Genomic DNA, 21,314 nt, shown 5'->3' on the forward strand with positions numbered 1-21,314 from the left:
TCCAAAATCTGATAAGGACCAATAAATCGCGGTGTCAACTTCTTCGACTTCAAGGCTCGACCAACACCAGTTATCGGAGTAACACGAAGAAACACGTGATCTCCCTCTTGAAACTCAAGTGATTTCCTCCTCTTATCATGATAACTCTTCTGACGACTCTGAGCAATTCTCATCTTCTCCTGAATCATCTTAATCTTTTCCGTAGTTTGTTGAATAATCTCCGGTCCAATCACAGCACTCTCACCGGACTCATACCAACATAACGGTGTCCGACATCTCCTACCATACAAAGCTTCAAACGGCGCCATACCAATGCTCGAATGAAAACTATTGTTGTAGGTAAACTCAATCAAAGGCAAATAACAATCCCAAGCACCTCCCTTTTCCAAAACACAAGCTCTCAAAAGGTCCTCTAATGACTGAATCGTCCTCTCAGTCTGACCATCAGTCTGCGGATGATATGCAGAACTCAATCTCAGCTTAGTTCCCAAAGCCTTCTGCAAGCCTTCCCAGAATTTCGATGTAAATCTAGGATCTCTGTCCGAAACAATACTCGACGGAATACCATGCAAGCTTACAATCTTCTCAATATACAACTCAGCCAATTTTTCTAACGGATAATCCATTCTGATCGGAATGAAATGAGCCGACTTCGTCAATCTATCCACAATCACCCAAATAGCCTCAAAATTCTTACTTGTCCTCGGTAAACCAGAAACAAAATCCATACTGATACTATCCCATTTCCACTCTGGAATCGCCAACGGTTGCATTAGCCCAGACGGCTTCTGATGCTCAATCTTTGACTTCTGACACGTCAAACAAGAATAAACGAAACTCGCGATATCTCTTTTCATTCCCGGCCACCAAAATAACTTCTTCAAATCATGATACATCTTCGTAGCTCCAGGATGAATACTCAACCCACTACGATGTCCTTCTTCAAGAATACTCTTCTTAAGTTCTGTAACATCCGGAATACACACCCGACTACCAAATTTCAAAATACCAGTCTCATCAATTCTGAATTCGCCACCTTGACCTTGACTCACTAGAGTCAACTTATCAACCAAAAGCACATCAGATTTCTGACCCTCTCTGATCTCATCCAGAATACCACTTGTTAATTTCAACATTCCCAATTTAACACTATTGTGAGTACTCTCACACACCAAACTCAAATCTCTAAACTGTTCGATTAGATCCAACTCCTTAACCATTAGCATAGACATATGCAATGATTTCCGACTCAATGCATCAGCCACTACGTTTGCTTTACCCGGATGGTAATTCAAACCAAAGTCATAATCCTTCAGAAACTCTAACCATCTCCTCTGTCTCATATTCAGCTCTTTCTGATCAAACAAATACTTCAAACTTTTATGGTCACTGAAAACTTCAAATCTTGACCCATACAAGTAATGCCTCCACAACTTCAGAACAAACACTACAGCCGCCAACTCTAAATCGTGCGTCGGATAGTTCCTCTCATGAACCCTCAGCTGTCTTGAAGCATAAGCTATAACCTGCTTATTCTGCATCAACACGCCACCCAAACCCAACAATGAAGCATCGCAATAAACTTCAAATGATTCCGACGAACTCGGTAATATCAGAATAGGAGCAGTAGTCAACCTTCTCTTTAGCTCTTGGAAACCTTCTTCACATTTTGAGTCCCAAACAAACGCTTGCCCCTTTCTAGTCAACATCGTCAACGGTAACGCCAACTTAGAAAATCCCTCAATGAACTTCCTATAATAACCAGCCAAACCAAGAAAACTTCGAATCTCAGCAACAGACTTCGGGGCTTCCCACTTAGATACCGCTTCTATCTTAGAAGGATCAACAGCAACACCACCTCTTGAAATCACATGACCAAGAAAACTTACCTCTTCTAACCAAAACTCACACTTGGACAATTTAGCAAATAATTTCTTTTCTCGTAGAACTTCCAAAACCACTCTCAAATGCTCAGCATGCCTTTCTTCCGATTTCGAATACACCAAAATATCATCAATAAATACCACGACAAACTTGTCTAGGTATGGATGGAAAATCCTATTCATATACTCCATAAATACTCCAGGTGCATTAGTTACACCAAAAGGCATTACAGAATACTCATAATGTCCATACCTTGTCCTGAAAGCAGTCTTCTGAATATCCTCAGTCTTCACACGTATCTGATGATACCCAGATCTCAAATCTATCTTGCTGAACACACTTGCACCAACCAACTGATCCATCAAATCATCAATCCTCGGCAAAGGATACCGATTCTTGATCGTCACTTTATTCAGTTGCCTGTAGTCCACACACAACCTCATAGTACCTTCTTTCTTCTTAACCAATAGCACTGGTGCACCCCACGGTGACACACTCGGACGAATAAATTTCTTATCCAATAGATCTTCCAACTGACTCTTCAATTCAGTTAACTCAACAGCAGACATACGGTACGGAGCCATCGATATCGGCCTAGTACCAGGTACCAAGTCAATAGAGAACTCCACTTCACGCTCTGGCGGCAATTCATTCACTTCTTCCGGAAACACATCAGGAAAATCACACACCACAGCTAGATCGCAAATCATCAGTTTATCTTTAGCCTCCAAAGTCGCTAACAGCATAAACAACTCTGCCCCATCAGCTACTTCCTCATCCACTTGTCTCGCTGATAGAAACAAACTCTTTCCTTCCTCACTCTCAGGAAATATCACAGTCTTATCAAAACAATTGATAGAAACTCGGTTAAACACCAACCAGTTCATACCCAGAATAACATCAATCTGCACTAGTGGAAGGCACACTAGGTCCATCCCAAAGTCTCTACCAAAAATACTCAAAGGACAATTTAAACAAACCGAAGTAGTAGTCACTGAACCCTTCGCAGGAGTATCAATTACCATACTTCCAAACATCTCAGATACCTCTAACTTAAGTTTCACAGCACAATCCAAAGATATAAAGGAATGAGTCGCACCTGTGTCAATAATAGCTACAAGAGGAAAGCCATTAATATAACACGTACCTCGGATCAAACGATCATCTGCAGAAGTCTCAGAACCCGATAAAGCAAAGACCTTGCCTCCTGACTGATTCCCTTTCTTCGGCTTCTGACACTGACTTCCAATATGCCCTTCTTCTCCGCAATTAAAACAAATCACTTCCTTGTGCTTGCAATCAGCTATTGCATGCCCAGTCTTACCACAGCGAAAACACCTCTTCACTTCAGCAGTACATACATTACTCTTATGACCAGCCTGACCACACTTGAAGCAAACTATACCAGTAGGAGCACCTCCCCTACTAGTCCTCTGAGCCGGAGCAGCTACTTGCTTCCCTTTTCCAGCTGGGACATCATACGGCTTGCCACGGTTTTGATGTTGCTTGCCTCTGCGATCACTGACAATCTTGTAATGAGCATTATTGTCCTCTTCAAATATCCTGCAGCTATCAACCAACTCAGTAAAAATGCGTATCTTCTGATACCCAACAGCCTTCTTAATTTCAGAGCGCAATCCATTTTCAAACTTGATGCACTTTGAAAATTCAGCACCAGCACCAGTGTAATGAGGATAAAATTTGGACAACTCCACAAATTTCGCAGCATAATCCGTGACAGACATGTTTCCTTGCTTCAGCTCAAGGAATTCAATCTCCTTCTTACCACGGACATCCTCTGGATAATACTTCCTCAGAAATTCCCTACGGAATACATCCCAAGTAACGACTTCACCTGCCGCGGTCAACCTCTCGTGAGTCTCTAGCCACCAGTCATCAGCTTCGACTGCTAGCATGTGAGTACCATACCGAACCTTCTGAGCTGGAGTGCAATCCATAACACGAAAGATTCTCTCAATCTCTTTCAACCATCCTAAAGCTGCATCTGGATCATGCTTCCCTTTAAACACCGGCGGATTCTCTCTCTGAAAGGTCGCCAAGCTACGTGATCCAGCATCTCCACCAGCATTTGGCAAGTTCTGCACAGCTTGTGCCATTGCTTGCATTGCGGCAGCCATTGCAGCGTCATTCCTTCCAGCCATTTCAACTTATCAATACAACACAACTTAAAGTTAGGTTGGTAACAATACACAATTGTTAGACAAAACGACACGACAACTGGCCGGACGGACCGACCTGCTCTGATACCACTAATGTAACACCCTTCTAAAATACCCCAATGTTTAATAATAAAATAACAACAATTAAATCATACATATCAGAGTAATCATACATCTCAAGGGTGTCACATAACAACTTCTTCACAAAAGTCAACGTAAAATCAGTCATGCTCAATTTTATTCAACATAAATCTTCTTTAACAATACGCAGCGGATAAATATTTCAACATCTGTAATTCATCAAAATTAACATTTATTCAACAATTCAAACATCCCGTCCCGATGTTACATCTATCAGAGCATGACCCTCTAACCACACTAGACTTCAAGCACTAGCTTCTATTCGACTCACTGCTCGTTACCTGAAAAATATAGCTGTAAGGGTGAGTTCCTCAATCGATATAACAAATATTATAATTTATCATGTTATGTTAAGTAATTCTACACGTTAATCACCCTAATTATATCATGCATTAGGCAACGGCACAGTCAACTCAATTATCATATTCAAACACAACGTAAAGGCAACTCAATAACAACATAAAATGCAACTCAATGAGACTCGACTCTTCATGCATGTGGTACCATTTGGAGTAAAACTCCCAACTTAAAATCATTGCCAGTTTAGTGGGCATCAAGGCATAAGCCTTCAACTTTCAACTTAAAAAATTTTGCCAATCCAGGCCAACGTGGTGTGAGCAAAAGCCCCATAATTTTTGCCAATCCAGGCCAACGTGGTGTGAGCAAAAGCCCCGACTTAATGCATATGAATGTATATGTCATGTACGACTTGAAAGCTCAACAACATAATAACAACAGCCACATAACAGCTTTTCAACAGAACAACTCATAATCAACTTTGGCTCTTCAGCCTACAACTCAGTAATGCTCAACAAATCAACTTAGAATCAACGTTGGCTCATCGGCCTACAACTTAATAATTTCAACAAGGCAACTAAAAAAATCAACTTTTCAACATTATTGCATCAACATTTCACAACCATAAACCTAATAAATTCATTCCTCACAATTAACTATGATAGGCCAGCTACCACTTGCACTCACAACATAAAATCAACTATTTTCCATTCTGCAAAGACTCTGCTCAACTGGAGGGAGTCGGCGCAAAAGCCTTATGCGTCGACGCATACAGTCGACGCTTAGCTCACTGGTCGGCGCAAAACTACCATGCGTCGACGCATGCAGTCAGCGCATGCCTCACGGGTCAGCGCACGCCGACCCTATGGTCGACCGCTCGCGCGCAGACTCAGATTTTTCTGAGTTTTCCAGGGTTCCGTTAGCTTACGTTTCACAGGTTTTCCGGCCGTTTCCTCAACTACAACCATCTCTAAACAGAACCATTCGTCCGGTAAATTGGTAGCGCCGATTCAAGTTTTTAATTGGGATTCGTACCCTGGTCTAACATTTTCGACTCACACAACTATCAATTCAATTTACAGTTTTTAACACGGTTTATTCAACGTCAATTTCAGCATATACAGTTCCAATTAGGGTTAAAATCAACGGCTTCTCACTACCCATGACATGTTATTCTATAATACCCATTAAACGACGATAAACCCCCCTTACCTGAGATAATCCGGCAATTCTCGAAGCTTTAGCTTTTCCGTTCTTCAACCGCTGCTCTACAGCTCTTTGCCCTTTTTCTCTTCTCTGCAGCTTCTCTGAGTTTCACGTGAAAACTCTTCTGTTCCAAAAATATGAAACCCTTTTCTTTATTCCCACATATATATATATTTTCCAAATATTATTATTCCCAAAATATTAATAATAATAAAATCCAAAATTCCAATTATTTAATTAAATTAATCATTTAATTATTAATTTAAATTAAATAAGTGTCTTATTTCTCTTGGGGTGTTACACCAATCGCTGGACTTACATCAGACTCCAAACAAACAAACACACACCAAAAAAAGAAAAAGGGTGCCCGGAGAGATCTCGCACGATCTCCTGCCTACGTACCTCATCTGGTATGAGGATCAGGGCGACGTAGTTCCCCTTAACAGGGAAAGAACTTCTATCCTAACCAGAGACTAGGGAGATAACAGACTACTAGGGAGACTACGACTCGAGCCTAGAAGTTGTCATGCATACGATCCCTATGTTGAGGTCTCTAATCCTAACTCGCACAGGAAGCAAACTAGCCTAAACATTAAGTAAGCAAACACAAGCACAAGAGAGCAAGCACACACACTATATGCAAACAAATGGCTCATACAAGGCTGGGCTTTAGTCAAGGGGTCATATCAACCTCGACAAACAAGCCATCTGGAAGGGGTGTTTTTGAGCTCTTAACCCTAACATTGAGAGTTAGGGTGAAGCAGATGAAATGGGAAATGAGGATCAGACCTCATAGCTCTTATCCCTGGCCTGGGAGAGCTTCAATCAATGAAAGTGTGGGAGTCCAGAATGAGGAACTCTATTCCACAATGACAGACTCTATATACAAGATTTTGGGTTTTTATTCAAAGTGCATCAACACATGGTGTGAGCAAGATGAAAGACACAACTGAGTAGCAGGGGATGGATTGCACATCCCTTTTATCTGCCAATGCCTCTTCACTTAGGAGGTCTTTATATGTACAAGGCACAAAGATAAACAAGCACAAGCATTGCCTCTTAAGGAGGGCTTCGGACAGGTGCCTGCCAAAATAACATGACAGGTCTTCCAGACTACATGGAGAATAGGAAGTTACCTAGGTGGTATGCCAACCACAAGCAAAGCAACTCAAACAATGAGTTAAAGCGGCTAAAGTACCTGTGTAAACAACCAAACAATCAGTATAGTATTCAGACAAAACAATCAGAAAATCCAACAGTGAGACAACCAATCATCAGACAACATCAATGCAAGGCATAAGATGCAAGCAAACTAAATTAATTCATCATCCACAAGACCTACAAAACAGCAAGGTTAGTCAACCAAAATAACTTGTATCTCAAGTGATGAGATCATATCAACCAATGTGGCTAATTGCTTGAAACCTGAAACACAAAGTCCAAAGGATGAGAACAAACCACTAGCTCAAAGGCTAGGGTCAAAGGTGGGGCAAAAAGTCAAAACAGAAACTATAACTCAACATGAATCACATTTATCCAATCAAGAAGATGTCCTAAAAAGGACCAAGTCAAAATCATTAAGCAAATTCATTTCATGTGCAAGAGAAGGCAAAGGGCAAATTCAAAGCTCACAAGTGATCATCATGAATAAAAATTCCACATCAAAACAGAAATGACTCAAACAATTTTGGAAATGTTTATGAGCATTCAACACATCAAACACAATCATCATACCAAAAATCAGCATCATCAAAGTTCAATTGATATGGAAATGAAAATGCATAAGAAAATTATCCAATTGTGTGACACAAATTGTCACACCTAAAGTACATGTGTCCTAAACAGTGAAGACAATAGCAAAAAATGCCAAATAAAATCACCCAAATCCGTCAATATGTTAAGAAATATCATGCAAAATTTCATGGCATTTGGATCATGTATGAGCATTTTATGATAAGATGAATGAAGCAAGGTCACAAAAGCATACATGTTCACTCAATCATCCACAATTCAAATTCCAGAAATGGTAAAATCATAAAATCAAAACCATAAAATTCCAGACATCTCAAGGATCATGTAGAAAAAAAACTGGCATTATTTGGATCATTTTTCAATTTGATATGAATTTTTGAAGTTGGCAAAATATTTGAAATAAAAATGTGACAAAGCATATGAAGAAATGATTAAATGAATTGGAAAATATGGAAATGCGCCAGCCAGGATTCGAAGTATGTGTGCGCCTGAACCAGACAAACCCTAGCATGATACGCGTATGATACGCGTACAGTCTAAACCAAAGCATGTTGTACGCGTACGGTACATGGTGGTTTCCACCGTCTTCTTCGCGAAGACGGCGGAGCTACAGTGACCTGTTCCAAAATTTTTCCAGATTCTTGCAAAATCTATACCAAATGAAAGCTCTTACTACGTACATCAATAATCCAGTGTCAATTCATGCTAAATCATCACAACAAATGCAGATCGAGCAAAATAAGTTTGATGTACAAAACTTCAAACAAGCATATCTCATCCGTTTCTCATCCATTTCACACAAATTTCATATCAGATTGCTCAGCATTCAATGTTCTACAAGATTATACACATAAAACAGAGAATTAAGGTGATCGAAAATGTGACCTCTTGAAGATCAAATTCTAGAATATGCAGTTTCAAGGCCTGGCAACCGTGCAAATCCACTCCTAATCACTTGTTATGAAGTTTGATGAAGAACTTGAGGCTTTGAACTGCTTAGATCTTGCTCAAATCTCAACTGCCATGGCTATGTTCTTAAGCTTCACATGCACGATTCTGGTCCAAATTTGATGATCCAAGGCTTGATCTATACTAAATCCACACCAGAGAACAAGAATATGGAAGAATATAGCAAGGTTATGTGGAGAAAATTTGAATTATGATTGAGAGAAAAAAATGGAGGTAAAGAGAATTTGGATCTAGAAATGATGAATCCTCACAAATTCTGTTATGATTATGTATATATATGCTCCACTAATCACATCCAAATTGTAATTAGGCAAGGTTTAGTTGAGATTAACAAAGATAGGGTGTGTGACCAAAAATGACAATTTGTGTGGTGCATGGCAATTCCAAACGTGAACAGTACCATGTGCATGGCCAAATTCACTTAAAATCTTCCAATTAACACAATGGCAATGGTGATTTGTTTCCATGATGCACCAATTTCAAATTTAGCCTTTTCCCTCCAAAATAAGCATGAATATGCATATGATCATAAGATGAATTTTCATGCAATGTGATGAATGCTTTGGAAAGTTCATGTCATGAGAAGAAATTGGCAAAAAGGAGCACTCAATTTGGAGTTATGAGTCAAAAGATATGGCCTTTTGAAGTCCCATGCATAATTGACAATGATTTGACCATATCTCCTCAACCATTCATCATAAATTCATGATCTTGGACTTTTTGGAAATGGGAGAGAGAGAGAGATATTCCACTTTCATGTTGGACAAAATTTCATTTGAAGCTTCTTTGATGATGTAAGATCAAGTTGAATTTGGTCCAAAACCTTTCCATTTTTGGAAACTTTCAATTACAGGTCACTTTCCATTTTTGGAAACTTTTGATCTGACCTCAAATTCTTCAATGTATGAATTTGACATGATGAATAAGCCTCTTTGGGACCTGAATGAGATGTTGAAACTCATTTCTCCACCTGCTAGCCCTCAGTTGACTTTCTGTTGACTTTCTGGTTGAGAGATGACTTAGAAGTGCTCTGATCAGCTTAAGCCTCAACCACTTGAGGAATTGGCTCCAAAATGAAACCCTAACTCTTGTAAGCCCAAGATAATGACCATATGATCTCCATCCAAGAAATAAACCCCATCTCCTTGAGAAACCCTGGCTGGTAGAATGACACTGATTAGGGTTGACCAGAGGTCAAAACCCTAATCCCAAGGAATCTGAGCATGAACAATGAACCCCTTGCAGATGACAATAAACATGATGATGATGATGTATCCTTGCAACCAAAACAATGCTCAACCTCCTTGAAGGACCAAGAAACCCTAATTGAAGCACAAACCCTCAGATGGCTAGTGATCAATCCATGAGACCCTCAGGCTTGAATCTCTTAACCTCTCTATTTTCTGAGAAAGACTTTGGAGGATGATCTTCTTTTTTCACATGATATGCAATATGCAATGCCTAATGCCCTAAAATATGAAATGCAATATGTTAAGCTAGTCCCAAGAGAGGAGGGCAAATTTTGAGGTGTTACAGCTGCCCCTATTCAATCCACTGTGAACCTGTCGATATGAACAGCCTCGGCTTTCAGATGACCATGGTGAAGAGTGGTTGAATACCAAGAACAGACGAACAATTTGCTCTCCGCTGGGGATTATTATATTTTTTTGCTTTTCTTGAACCCCGAAACTTTTTCTCTTTTTCCTTTTCTTGAACCCCAAACTTCTTTGATTGATTTTTTTTTGTTTTTTCTTGAACCCCGAACAATTATTTTCGCGCGTATGATCCCTGATCACCGCATTTGAACCCAGACAACTTCATAACACTCCTGTTTGCCAAATCATGAACCCCGATCTCCATTTGAACCCCAGTCGCCTGACGATAACTCACGATCGCCATTGTGAACCCCATTCTCCAGGAGACGCCCCGTGTCTCCCTTTCTCCATTTGAACCCCGCTCTCCAGAAAATGCCCAGCACTTCCTTCTCTCCATTTGAACCCTGCTCTCCATTTTCTTGTGATAATTCCGCTAGCTACGCCGGAAATAACACCAAAACAGCACTCTGATGAAGACATATCAGAGGGTATACCTTCACAACACGAAGGTAACATGTGCACTTCTTCCTCAGAAGACACCCATAACGACCTCTGTTGACCTCAGCCAAAGTCTAAGGTGACACATGATCAGAAGACAATCCTGAGGACCCCATCCCGGATATAATCTTCAACTCCAATCTCCATTTGAACCCCGTTCTCCAAAAAATGCCGCAACACTTCCCTTTCTCCACTCTTCGATTTTCGCGCTGATCGCGTAACGTTCTTTGATTTTATTTCCATCTCCGCCCGACGGAAAATTTTCCTCCAATATCGCACTACTGGGGAACATTGTTGCTCTAACGTCATGATGCTAAACTCCTCAGAGTAACATCTTCTAACTTCTATCTCGCACGACAGAAATCTCCTCCAGTATCGCACTACTGGGGAATACCGTTGACCCAACGTCACGATGCTAAGCCCCTCAGAGTAACATCTTCTAACTTCCAGCTAAACCAATCCTCAAACGGTAACCATGGCTTGAGACTAGTTTATGCTTGCAATGCCGATGCATGATTTTTTTACAGCGTAATGCTCCACAACCATGGAAATGCTACGCAATTAGCTATGCAATATGCTATGCTTATCTAAATGATGAATGCATAAAAAGTATCCCCTCAAGGGACTCTACTGGGAAGCTCGAGGCACTCTGCTGAGGAACTCACTATCGCTCCAATCTCCACCCTGTTGGGGGAATAGCACTGCTGCTGGGGAAAGGACCACCCTCACCAGGGATGACCTCCGCTGAACCCAATCCGTTTGGGGACCTTGCTGGGGAAGAAACCACGAACACACTCTGCGGGGAAAAAAACAATCTTCGACTTGCTGGGGAAACTAACAAGCTCCGCCGTGCTAGGGGAAACAGCTACCAACAGACACCTCTACTGGGGAAATAGCAACCTTCAGGCCTGGCTACTGAGGAAATACCAGTCTCGAAACTGCTGGGGAGATAACAATCCCGACTCTGCTAGGGAAGACACAGACCTTGAACCTGCTGGGGAGGTAACAATCCCGACTCTGCTTGGGGAAATAAGGAAAGTCTGGCACAGAACACCCGTCGACTCGTCGAACCCTGGTATTCAACATCTAAATCCAGTGTCAGCTTTCCACTTTTGAGAGCTCCCAGGCTCGTCTGGACATTTCTGATTCATCACCTTGTATTCTCGACTTCTCCGTACTCCGCGGAGATCGAACTCCTCAAATTGGTATCAACTTTCCAATTCTTCAGACTTTGAAGAGTCTTCTTGATTAATCCTCCAGGATCGTCGCCATTCTTTCACCGTCTTTTCACCATTCTTCAATCCCTTGTCCCTGATTGGACTCCACGGGGATCTTTTGTCAAAAACGAACGCTTCGCGTCACAACCTACAAGTGAGTGAAAATATCTAACAGCACCTGCAAAAGAGACAGTTAGATAAAAACGTGCCCCAGGCGTGCCAAGATTTCAACACCTGGGTCACTCAACCTTCCGAAGAAGATTTCAGGTTTTCAATCTTATAAACATGCATTGGAAGGGATCTCCATGTCTCAAAATGCAAAGATTCTTATCAAAATAAACGGATGTTTTTGCAATCAAAGCGGTAGTGAAAACAAAAACAAAATTATTTGATTGAATATGCACTTTATTGATTGAAAAAAGGTGGCTCAAAACCGAGCAATACACAGGAAGCAATTCCTGAAAAGAGGTAATTGCGCACAAAAGGAAAATCTATCCTAATGGCAATGTGAACCCGTGATCTCATTGAGTTCCAACTCGGTTACACCTCATATGTCCTCAAGACTCTCCGTGCTTTCTGCCTTCTGAACAAGACGATTCCGACTGATCCCTGCTGGGGGATTATCCAGGTGCCTTAACCAAAGCCTAAACAATCATGCTGGACGCAGTTGTTCGTTTCAATCCCTCTTTTTCCTGGACCGCCCTTTCGGGTTTTCAGTCCACCGGGATACCCTTTTTTGCCCAAGCCGCCCTTGTGGGGTTTTCGACTTGCCGGGTGTACAGTTTTTTCCTTTTATCCCTAATTTTTGCCCGAACCTTTTCATTTTTTTTTTGGTTCGCCGGGATGCCCATTTTTGCCTGGACTATTTTATTCTTTTCGTCCAGCGGGTCTCTTTTTATGAAGTATCTTTTAACTGCGTCCGCATTCACAGGGGATGGAAAATCCTCGCCATCCATGGTCGTCAACAACAAGGCTCTGTCAGAGAGAACCTTCTTGACCACGAATGAACATTCATAATTGGGTGTCCACTTGCCCCTACTATCGTTTTGAGGAGGAAGGATCCTTTTCAACACCATATCTCCCACGTGATACACACGAGGTCGCACCTTTCGGTCAAAAGCCCGCTTCATTCGCTGCTGGTACAACTGCCCATGACAAATAGCCGCCAGCCTCTTTTCCTCAATCAGGCTCAACTCTTCGTACCGAGTCCTTACCCATTCAACCTCTTGCAATTTCACGTCCATCAGGACTCTCAACGACGGAATCTGAACCTCAACCGGTAACACGACTTCCATCCCATATACAAGTGAAACAGGCATTGCCCCAGTAGATGTGCGCACCGAGGTTAGACACCCAGGATACAAGCTTCGTGCTTGCCACATTGTTGGTGCATTCAATCGTTATCCGGGCAACAAAAGGAATGTGGGATCCCTTCGACATAACCAAAACAGCTCCAACTCCATTACCCTTCACATCAACGGCCCCATCAGACATCAGAATCCGTTCGGATTCAGGGACATGCCCCTCCTCCGGGATCGGTTCCTCACAATCTTTCGATTTGAGAACCATGATGTCCTCATCGGGGAATTCAAACTTCATCGGTTGATAATCCTTAATGGGTTGCTGGGCGAGGTAATCAGACAATACACTCCCTTTGATTGCTTTCTGAGAGGTATATTGAACATCGTATTCAGTCAAAATCATTTACCCTCTCGCAACCTGTCCGGTCAATGCTGGCTTCTCCATTCTGGCTTCTCAAATACATACTTGATCGGATCCATCTTGAAAATCCATAAAGTGGTATGAACCAGCATATACTGTCTTAGTCGGCGAGCAGCCTATGCCAAAGTACAGCAAGTTCTCTCGAGCAGTGAATATATTGTTTCACGGTCGGTAAACTTTTTGCTAAGGTAAATTTCATGCTCTTTTCGACCAGACTCGTCATGCTGCCCCAGTACACACCCCATATACCCCTCGAGGACCGTCAAGTACAAAATTAACGGTCGTCCCTCCACAGGAGACATCAGAATCGGAGGCTCATGCAAATATTCTTTTATCTTTTTCAAATGCCGATTGGCAATCATTATTCCACCTGACCGTTTGATCTTTTCTTAACAGCTTGAATATGGGTTCACACGTGGCTGTCAGATGAGATATGAACCATGAAATGTAGTTCAATCTACCTAAGAAACCACGAACCTCTTTTTTCTGTTCTCGGTTCAGGCATTTCTGGTATTGCTTTTTCTCCTTTTTTTTAGCAGGATCAACCTCGATTCCTCTTTCGCTCACAATAAGCCTCAGCAACTGACCGGACCGCACTCCGACAATGCACTTACTCGGATTCAACCTCAGTTTGAATTGTCTCAGCTAGTCAAACAACTTGGCCAGATCGGCCAGATGCCCCTCTTCTGTTTGGGACTTTGCTATCATGTCATCAACATAGCATTTAATTTCATGATGAATCATATCATGAAACAAAACCACCATAACTCTCTGATGCGTGGTACCGGCGTTCTTGAGACCGAATGGCATCACCTCCGCTCTTGACACTCGCCTTCAAGGCAGCCCCAACCTTTACTTCCCTTCTGACCTCGTCGGTACCCAGATTAACAATTTCAACTCGCCCCTCATGCGGTTGAATCACCTTCTCCTCTGGTTTCAACAACCTGGCTAATTCCTTCGGCAGTTCACAATCTTCTTCGCCTTCTTCTTCGGCATGATAGATTGGATTGTCGAAGTCATACAAAGGTGTAACCGAATTGTTATCAATGAGATCCGGAGAATTATTTTTTTGAAGTCGGAACGAGACAAATCAAAAGGAAGGAAAAATGAAAATAAACATTGCCATTTTTATTTTTTAAACTGCAAAAATAAATGAAAAACAGGGAACACCGCTTTTACTATAAAAACATCCATTTATTAATGATGCAAAATGAAACACATGAGATGGCCCTTACAATGGACCATTACGTTTCGGGCAAAACGTATGGCTTTCATGCAAACAGAATTGAAAAAACAGAAATACTACTCTTCATGATGAGTGACAGTGATGATCTTTGAGGCCTTCCAGTTCCCTGGTACGCACGATTTTATCCACGAATCAAGCTCGCAGTCACTGTCAATTTCTTCACCCACCGCTCGGGCATGACCTGGAGCCAGCATTCCAACACTGACGAATGTGAACGGTTGACGACGTCCTCTGATTTGTCTAGACGAGTCTTGACCTGGATGATAACCAACCCCGAACATATCAGCTTTTACCATAATGTCTACAATTTTTCCCCAGCCTTGGGTTTCTCCGTTCTTCACCACTTCCATGGCCTGTTTGTAAGAAAAAATGGACAGCTTCTTCTCTTTCTCAGCGATAATGGCATTCTCCACCTTGACGGTTTCAACTGCCTGACATGGTGTTTCAAATTTTTCACCATCCATTTCCACCTTCATCATTCTCTGAGTCGTTTCCCTCATCATTACACACCCGTTTGTGGCGACAGCCGCACACCAATTATCACAACCAGGGAAAGCTCCACTCTTCATCAGATGTCTCTGGACCACAGACATTGGAGTTTTTAACTGATCCCCATTCATCAGCCCAATCGTCCTCCTATCCTCAGAAATTGCATTCACCCCCACCTGACCATGCGCGGGCATTGGATTAGTATTACCGTTTGGAGATTGTGCAAAATTGATGGCCTTGGAATCCACCAGGTCCTGGACAACATGCTTAAAAGCTTTATAATTCTCCACATTGTGTCCAGGGGCACCAGAGTGGAATTCGCACTTGGCGTTCTCATCATAATTGGCAGGCCTCTAGTCAGGTCTCAACGGAGCCAACATCCTTGGCTGCACCAATCCAAGATCCTTCAACCTCTTCAACATAAGAGCATACGTCATGGGTGGCTTATCAAACTGTCGATTTGTCTTCCTTTTTCTCACTTGGCACCCGGCTTTCTGTACTCTCTGTTGAGGTGGCTGCTGTTGCTGTAGTACAGATTGATTACCAGCAGTAATAGTCACTGCAGCAGCATACAGGTGGTAACGATCCTTACCGTGCCCCTTTTTGGCCTGCACACCACTTGATTCAACCTCCTTCTTGAGCTGATCATTGCCAGAGGGCTTCTTTACTCCAGACGACGGAGCATTTCCCTGTATTTCCCCCACTCTCAGCCAGTTTTCAATCCTCTCCAACCTCTCAATGATTGCTTTCTGCCCCACGGCGAGCCCTTGCATGATGTTGAACAACTCACCCATCTTCTCTTTTAGGTCGAGAATGTCGGTGTTGGGCGGATTCATCATTCCTGAGTCAATCAAACATGTTAGAAACTGACACCTGCAAAATAGAAGACAAGTTATTATGATTCATGCATGAATGCAATGTCTGTCCATATGAGGAATACTCTGTCTTTCGATCCTGGCTTCATCGAGACAGATAATAATCCGGCAACAATATTCTGACATCAATCATCTGATTTTGCCATACAGAGCAGAGAATTATGATTTAGCAAAGATATCACCCAACCATGCGTGTGCTATGTGAGTGCACGCAGACAAGCAAATAAAGCTTGAAGATCAATCACTGAATGAAAATAACCACTGTATACCAAAAGCGCACTACCCGTGCAAGAGTCATACATCATGTTTAATACAAACCAACAGTACAATTCTCCAGAATCAGAAAGGAAATACAAGCAAGTGAATTTCGTCAACAGGCCTGACGGTAATCCAACACCATAACAACAAAAGTCTACACTGAAGAAGGTCCCACAGACGGCTCTGCATCATCAACCATCTTGGTAAACTTCACGGCGAACCTGAGCTCAGTATTCTCCTGCTGCAGTCTTCCTATCTCCTTCTGGTGAATCTTCATCTGTCGGAAGTAATGATCCCTCTCAGCAAGATAATGATCTCTCTCAGCAATAATCTTCGCTTTCTCCGCTTCCCATTCTGTAGTAAGGATTTTGGCTCTAACTTCCCTCTGAGTCTTCACAAGAATTTGTCTCCTCTTCTCATCCTCAATGACCTTCGAAGCTCTAGCCAACTTCTCCTTGGTGATGTCATGCTCCTTCGTAGATGCCTCCAACGCTTGGCTGATCTTGCGGTAATAGGCGGTGTCTATCTCAAAGCGCTTCACTTCCATGGCATGTCTCTTATCCTGGTCTTCTATTTTCCCTTTGATTTCCTGATTAGCCATTTGGATTCTAGCAACACTCATCTCCAACTCAGTCTTCTCTGCTCGTAACTGATCTTTGGCCTTCTTCATCTCAAGGAACTCCTCCATGCTGACAAAAGAACGTGGCCCCTCGATCAATGGACACCAAGGATCACCCCCAGGAAATGGTAGATGCGTGAGCTCAATCCTCTTTCTGAGCCAATCATAAAACAAAGGAAAAGACCTATTATTAACCCTACCAAAAGGAACCTTGCCCTTTCTGAGCTCAGATCCAAGGGCTCTCGTTTTTTGCCTTTTTTAATTTCTGGTTTTATTTTCCTTAATTCCTTTTTATTTGAAAAATCAATATCTCTTTCATTTTTAATCCAAAAATTATGGGACCAATTGCATTAGTCTCCAAATAAATTCTAATTTCTATTTCTGATTTTTATTTTTATTTTTATTTTGTCATTTGATATTTTTTGTGAATTTTCTCTTTTCTGGTTATTTTTAATTCATTTTAATTAGTTTTTGATATTCAAAAAATACAAAAATATTTTCCTAACCTATTTGAATGATGATGGATCTATGAAAAATATTCTCATCAATTTTTAAATTGATTTGAGATTTATTTGAGATTTTAGTTCAATTAGGTAATTTTTATTCATTTTTAATTGATTAAAAATAGTTTCTGACTTTTAAAAATGCTGAAATTTTTTGTCAAACTTTGTTTGACCTTGTTGAACTTGGGATAAATCACTTGGACCTTTCAAGGTTGATTTGAAGTGATTTTGAAGTTTGACCTTTTCTTTTATTTTTAATTCAAGTTTATTTTAATATTAAAAAATGCCAAAAATATTTTGTTCATTTCTTGACTTTCCAATCTTCATCTCATTTCTGTTTTTTGATTATTTGACCTTGACTTTCAATGTCATTGGTCAACATATGTGGATTGGTACATGTTACTTCATTTAATGCACTTTAATTTTTGCCATTTCCATTTCTCTTCTCCATCTCCTCCTTCTTCTTCTTCTTTTTCTTTTGATCAATGAGTTGAAGGTTGATAAGTTGGCATTGGTTAGGGAGACTTAATCTTCCTTGATTCAAATCTAATTCATATTGATCAATTGATCAAGTGAATGGCTTTGCATTAAGGATAGGTTGTCTCCTAAATCATGCAAAAGGCTTAAACCAATACAAGATTAATTCTCTTCTCTTTTTGGCATGGCAAGTTGTTGGGACTTGGTTCACTAATCAAGACTCCTAACTTGTGTTTGTTGCCTACATTATTATTGACCGGCCTCAGATAGTTGTGACTTCTACATAAGTCCAATTACGATTGCTTAACATAGCGCTAAATTTGCCTTATGGCACATTAACTACTAACACTAACTATTGACAATTAACATTTACTTTTTACTACTAACACTAACTATTGAAAATTAACATTTACTTTTTGCTCATTACTTTTATGCAATTTACTATTCTTGCACATATTATCCATTTGCTTTTCTCTTTGCTCACTTGAGCACATGTTTATGTTAATGCCATTTGCCTTTTGCTCACTTGAGCACATAATTGTGTATATATTATTATGCTTGTATTTTGTTTTGATTGTTGTGAACCAAATGCAAAGAAATGGACTTAGTTTCTAGGACTTTCCTTATGCAAAGAATGGAGAATTGGACTTAGATTCTAGGACTTTCCTTATGCAAAATTGGAGAAAGTGGACCTTAATGAAGAAGATGGGTTAGAAGGACCAAATCTCTAAACTCACTCTTGTCCATTCTTGATTTACTTCATGGAACTTTTGATGTGTGTGCTTTTGTGCTAGAGATTCTATGAGCTCGATTGAAGGACCATTTCCATGTTCATCCAAAGTGAAAGATACAAGACACATTGAGGATCTCTTATGAGACTTGTTTGATTGCTTATGCTTTGTGATTGCTTATTCCAAAGGATGGGAGCTACTTGGATCATCAATATGATCTCAAGAGAGGGACTCCTTGTGTGGTTTTGTTCTCTTTCCCCTCACCTCTTGTATGTTTAGGATTTAGCCCTTCTTCTTCTTCTCTCCACTCTAACCCAAGCCAAAACTCTTTGTGCAAACATTTAACCATTGTTTTTAAACATTAGAAACCTAAGCCTTATGCTTTTGATTTTCAAACTTTCTTTTCATAACACTTATTTTGAATTGAATCTTTAAGTCAACTTTGACCATTTTTGTACATACTTATAATTGGTAAATATAACCCATTCAAATGTCTTTTTGTGGTTCCAATGTGTAACACCCCAAAATTTGCCCTCCTTATTCACGCATTCATTTTTAGGTCATTTAACATTTCATATTGCATTTCATCATGTCAATCAGAATCAGATCCAAGAAACTTTATTTAAAAATAAATAAAATAAAATAAAAAAATAAAAAATAAAATAAAAAAAATAAATAAATAAATAAATAAAATAAAATATAACAAAAAAATTTGGACTTGGACCTCTCTCATTTGAGCCCACAAAGCCATGAAAATCAGGTTATAAAAGAGGGAGAACAGACAGAAAAAGGAAGAGAAGCAAAATACTCTGAGGTTTCCTTGAAACAAAACCCTGGATAAAACCTGGAGAGAAACCTAGACAGAGAGAGTGGGAATTAATCTGCAGCGACCTCCAGGCAACTCTGAAAGGTTCATTCTGACTCACACACTTTCAGCTCAAGCAAACCCTAACATTGGTTTGCAAATCCAGTCGTGCCATTTGATTTCAACTGATCTCTCCAATCAGGTTTGCCATATATCCATCATCTTTATGCCTTTAATTTGAATGCTCTAAATGTATGAGGTATTATGGGTGAATTTGATACCCTTTTGATGCATGTGTTTGACAAGAGGTTTAGGCCTCCTACCCTTGGTTGCTTTTTGTGAGCTTTTTGTGAATTTTAATGGCATGATTCATGTGGTTACATTTTGATTTGGGGGCAACTCTTGGTTACCCTATTTTGTTTCTCTAACCTGTTTATTGAGTTTTGTTTTGTGAGGGCTCATATGACTCTTGCAGAGATGGTTTGCCTGGTGTTCCATTTTATTTGTGGGATACCGCCTGGAGGTTTCATTCCGATTACCTGTACTGACTCACTTTCTTTGATGGTGTTAGCTTGGGAGGATCTCAGGGTTTCCTTGTTCCGTTAATTACTGTTACTTCGGATCTTTATCCGTGTGGTACTTTTACATTTTCTCGTATTTTTACCGCTTTCTTAGCTGGAAGACCTCGATAGGAGGCAATGTTTTGTGTGTTTACTTTATGCAGGTTCCTTCGTCTAGGATTTCCCTTCTGCATGAGCATCCCTAACCCTACCAACTCATTGATTTTTCTTCTCCTAAGAACACGTTAACTCCTTCTACTACAGGCGAGTAAGTCTCCAAAGGTCGAGCATCCGGTAGATTGCGTAGTAACGTCGTTCGTCCAAAACCCAATCCATAACCCTGTAGTTAGCCGAACTACGGCTTGCTCTGATTCTCATTCCAGATGAGATACGTAGGCATAAGACGCGATGTCTTAGCGAGCACAATTACCCTTAACCCCTAGGTAGCCGAGCTACGAAGACTCTGATTCTCATATTCAGATGAGATACGTATGCAGTGGATGCGACATCCGTGCGAGTCATTTTCTTTTGACCCCTTTTTTTTAGTAAATAACACATTAGATAAACCCACACCCTTTAGACAAGAACTACAAAAGTGGATCCCGTAGAGTACTACGGATGCATAGGGGTGCTAATACCTTCCCTTCACATAATCGACTCCCGAATCCAAGATTTGGTTGCGAGACCCTGTCTTGTCCTTTCCTTTTTCCAGGTTTACTTCGAGCGTTTCCTTTCCCTCCTTTGGGATAAATAACGCACGGTGGCGACTCTCCTGTCTTTCTTCACCGGTTGTTTTTTTTCGCATTCCATTTTTTAGGTTGCGACAGCTGGCGACTCTGCTGGGGACCCGGTTTCCCTAAGCGAGACCCTCCTAGCTTTTGTAGGTTGTTTGTTTATTGGGTGTTTATTCTTTTGTACAGTTATTTATCTTTCAACATTTACCTGCTTTATTGCATTGTGTACATATGACTGCCGTATCTGCTGGTTCTGTTTGTGAGATGAGTTTTATACCCGAACTCGAGTGCACTTAGGATAGGAGAATGGCATAGTCTTGTTGACTTGTGTGGAGTTATTCCTTAGCAAGTTGACTTGCAAGCCCATTCACTTGGTGGAGGTCATGTTGGGATCAATAATGTCACACAAGTAAGTTGTGGTTAGACATTACTTTTTCCAATATAGACCTTAGAAGCCAATGACCTTAGTTTACCAAACCCATCTTGGCCTATTCGTAGGACGTAGTGCGAAAGTCGTTCAAGTGTAAGATTTGATACGATTGTTACGCGATACTAC

This window comes from Lathyrus oleraceus, chromosome 4, assembly GCF_024323335.1.
Source record: "Lathyrus oleraceus cultivar Zhongwan6 chromosome 4, CAAS_Psat_ZW6_1.0, whole genome shotgun sequence".
Taxonomy (NCBI): domain Eukaryota; kingdom Viridiplantae; phylum Streptophyta; class Magnoliopsida; order Fabales; family Fabaceae; genus Lathyrus; species Lathyrus oleraceus.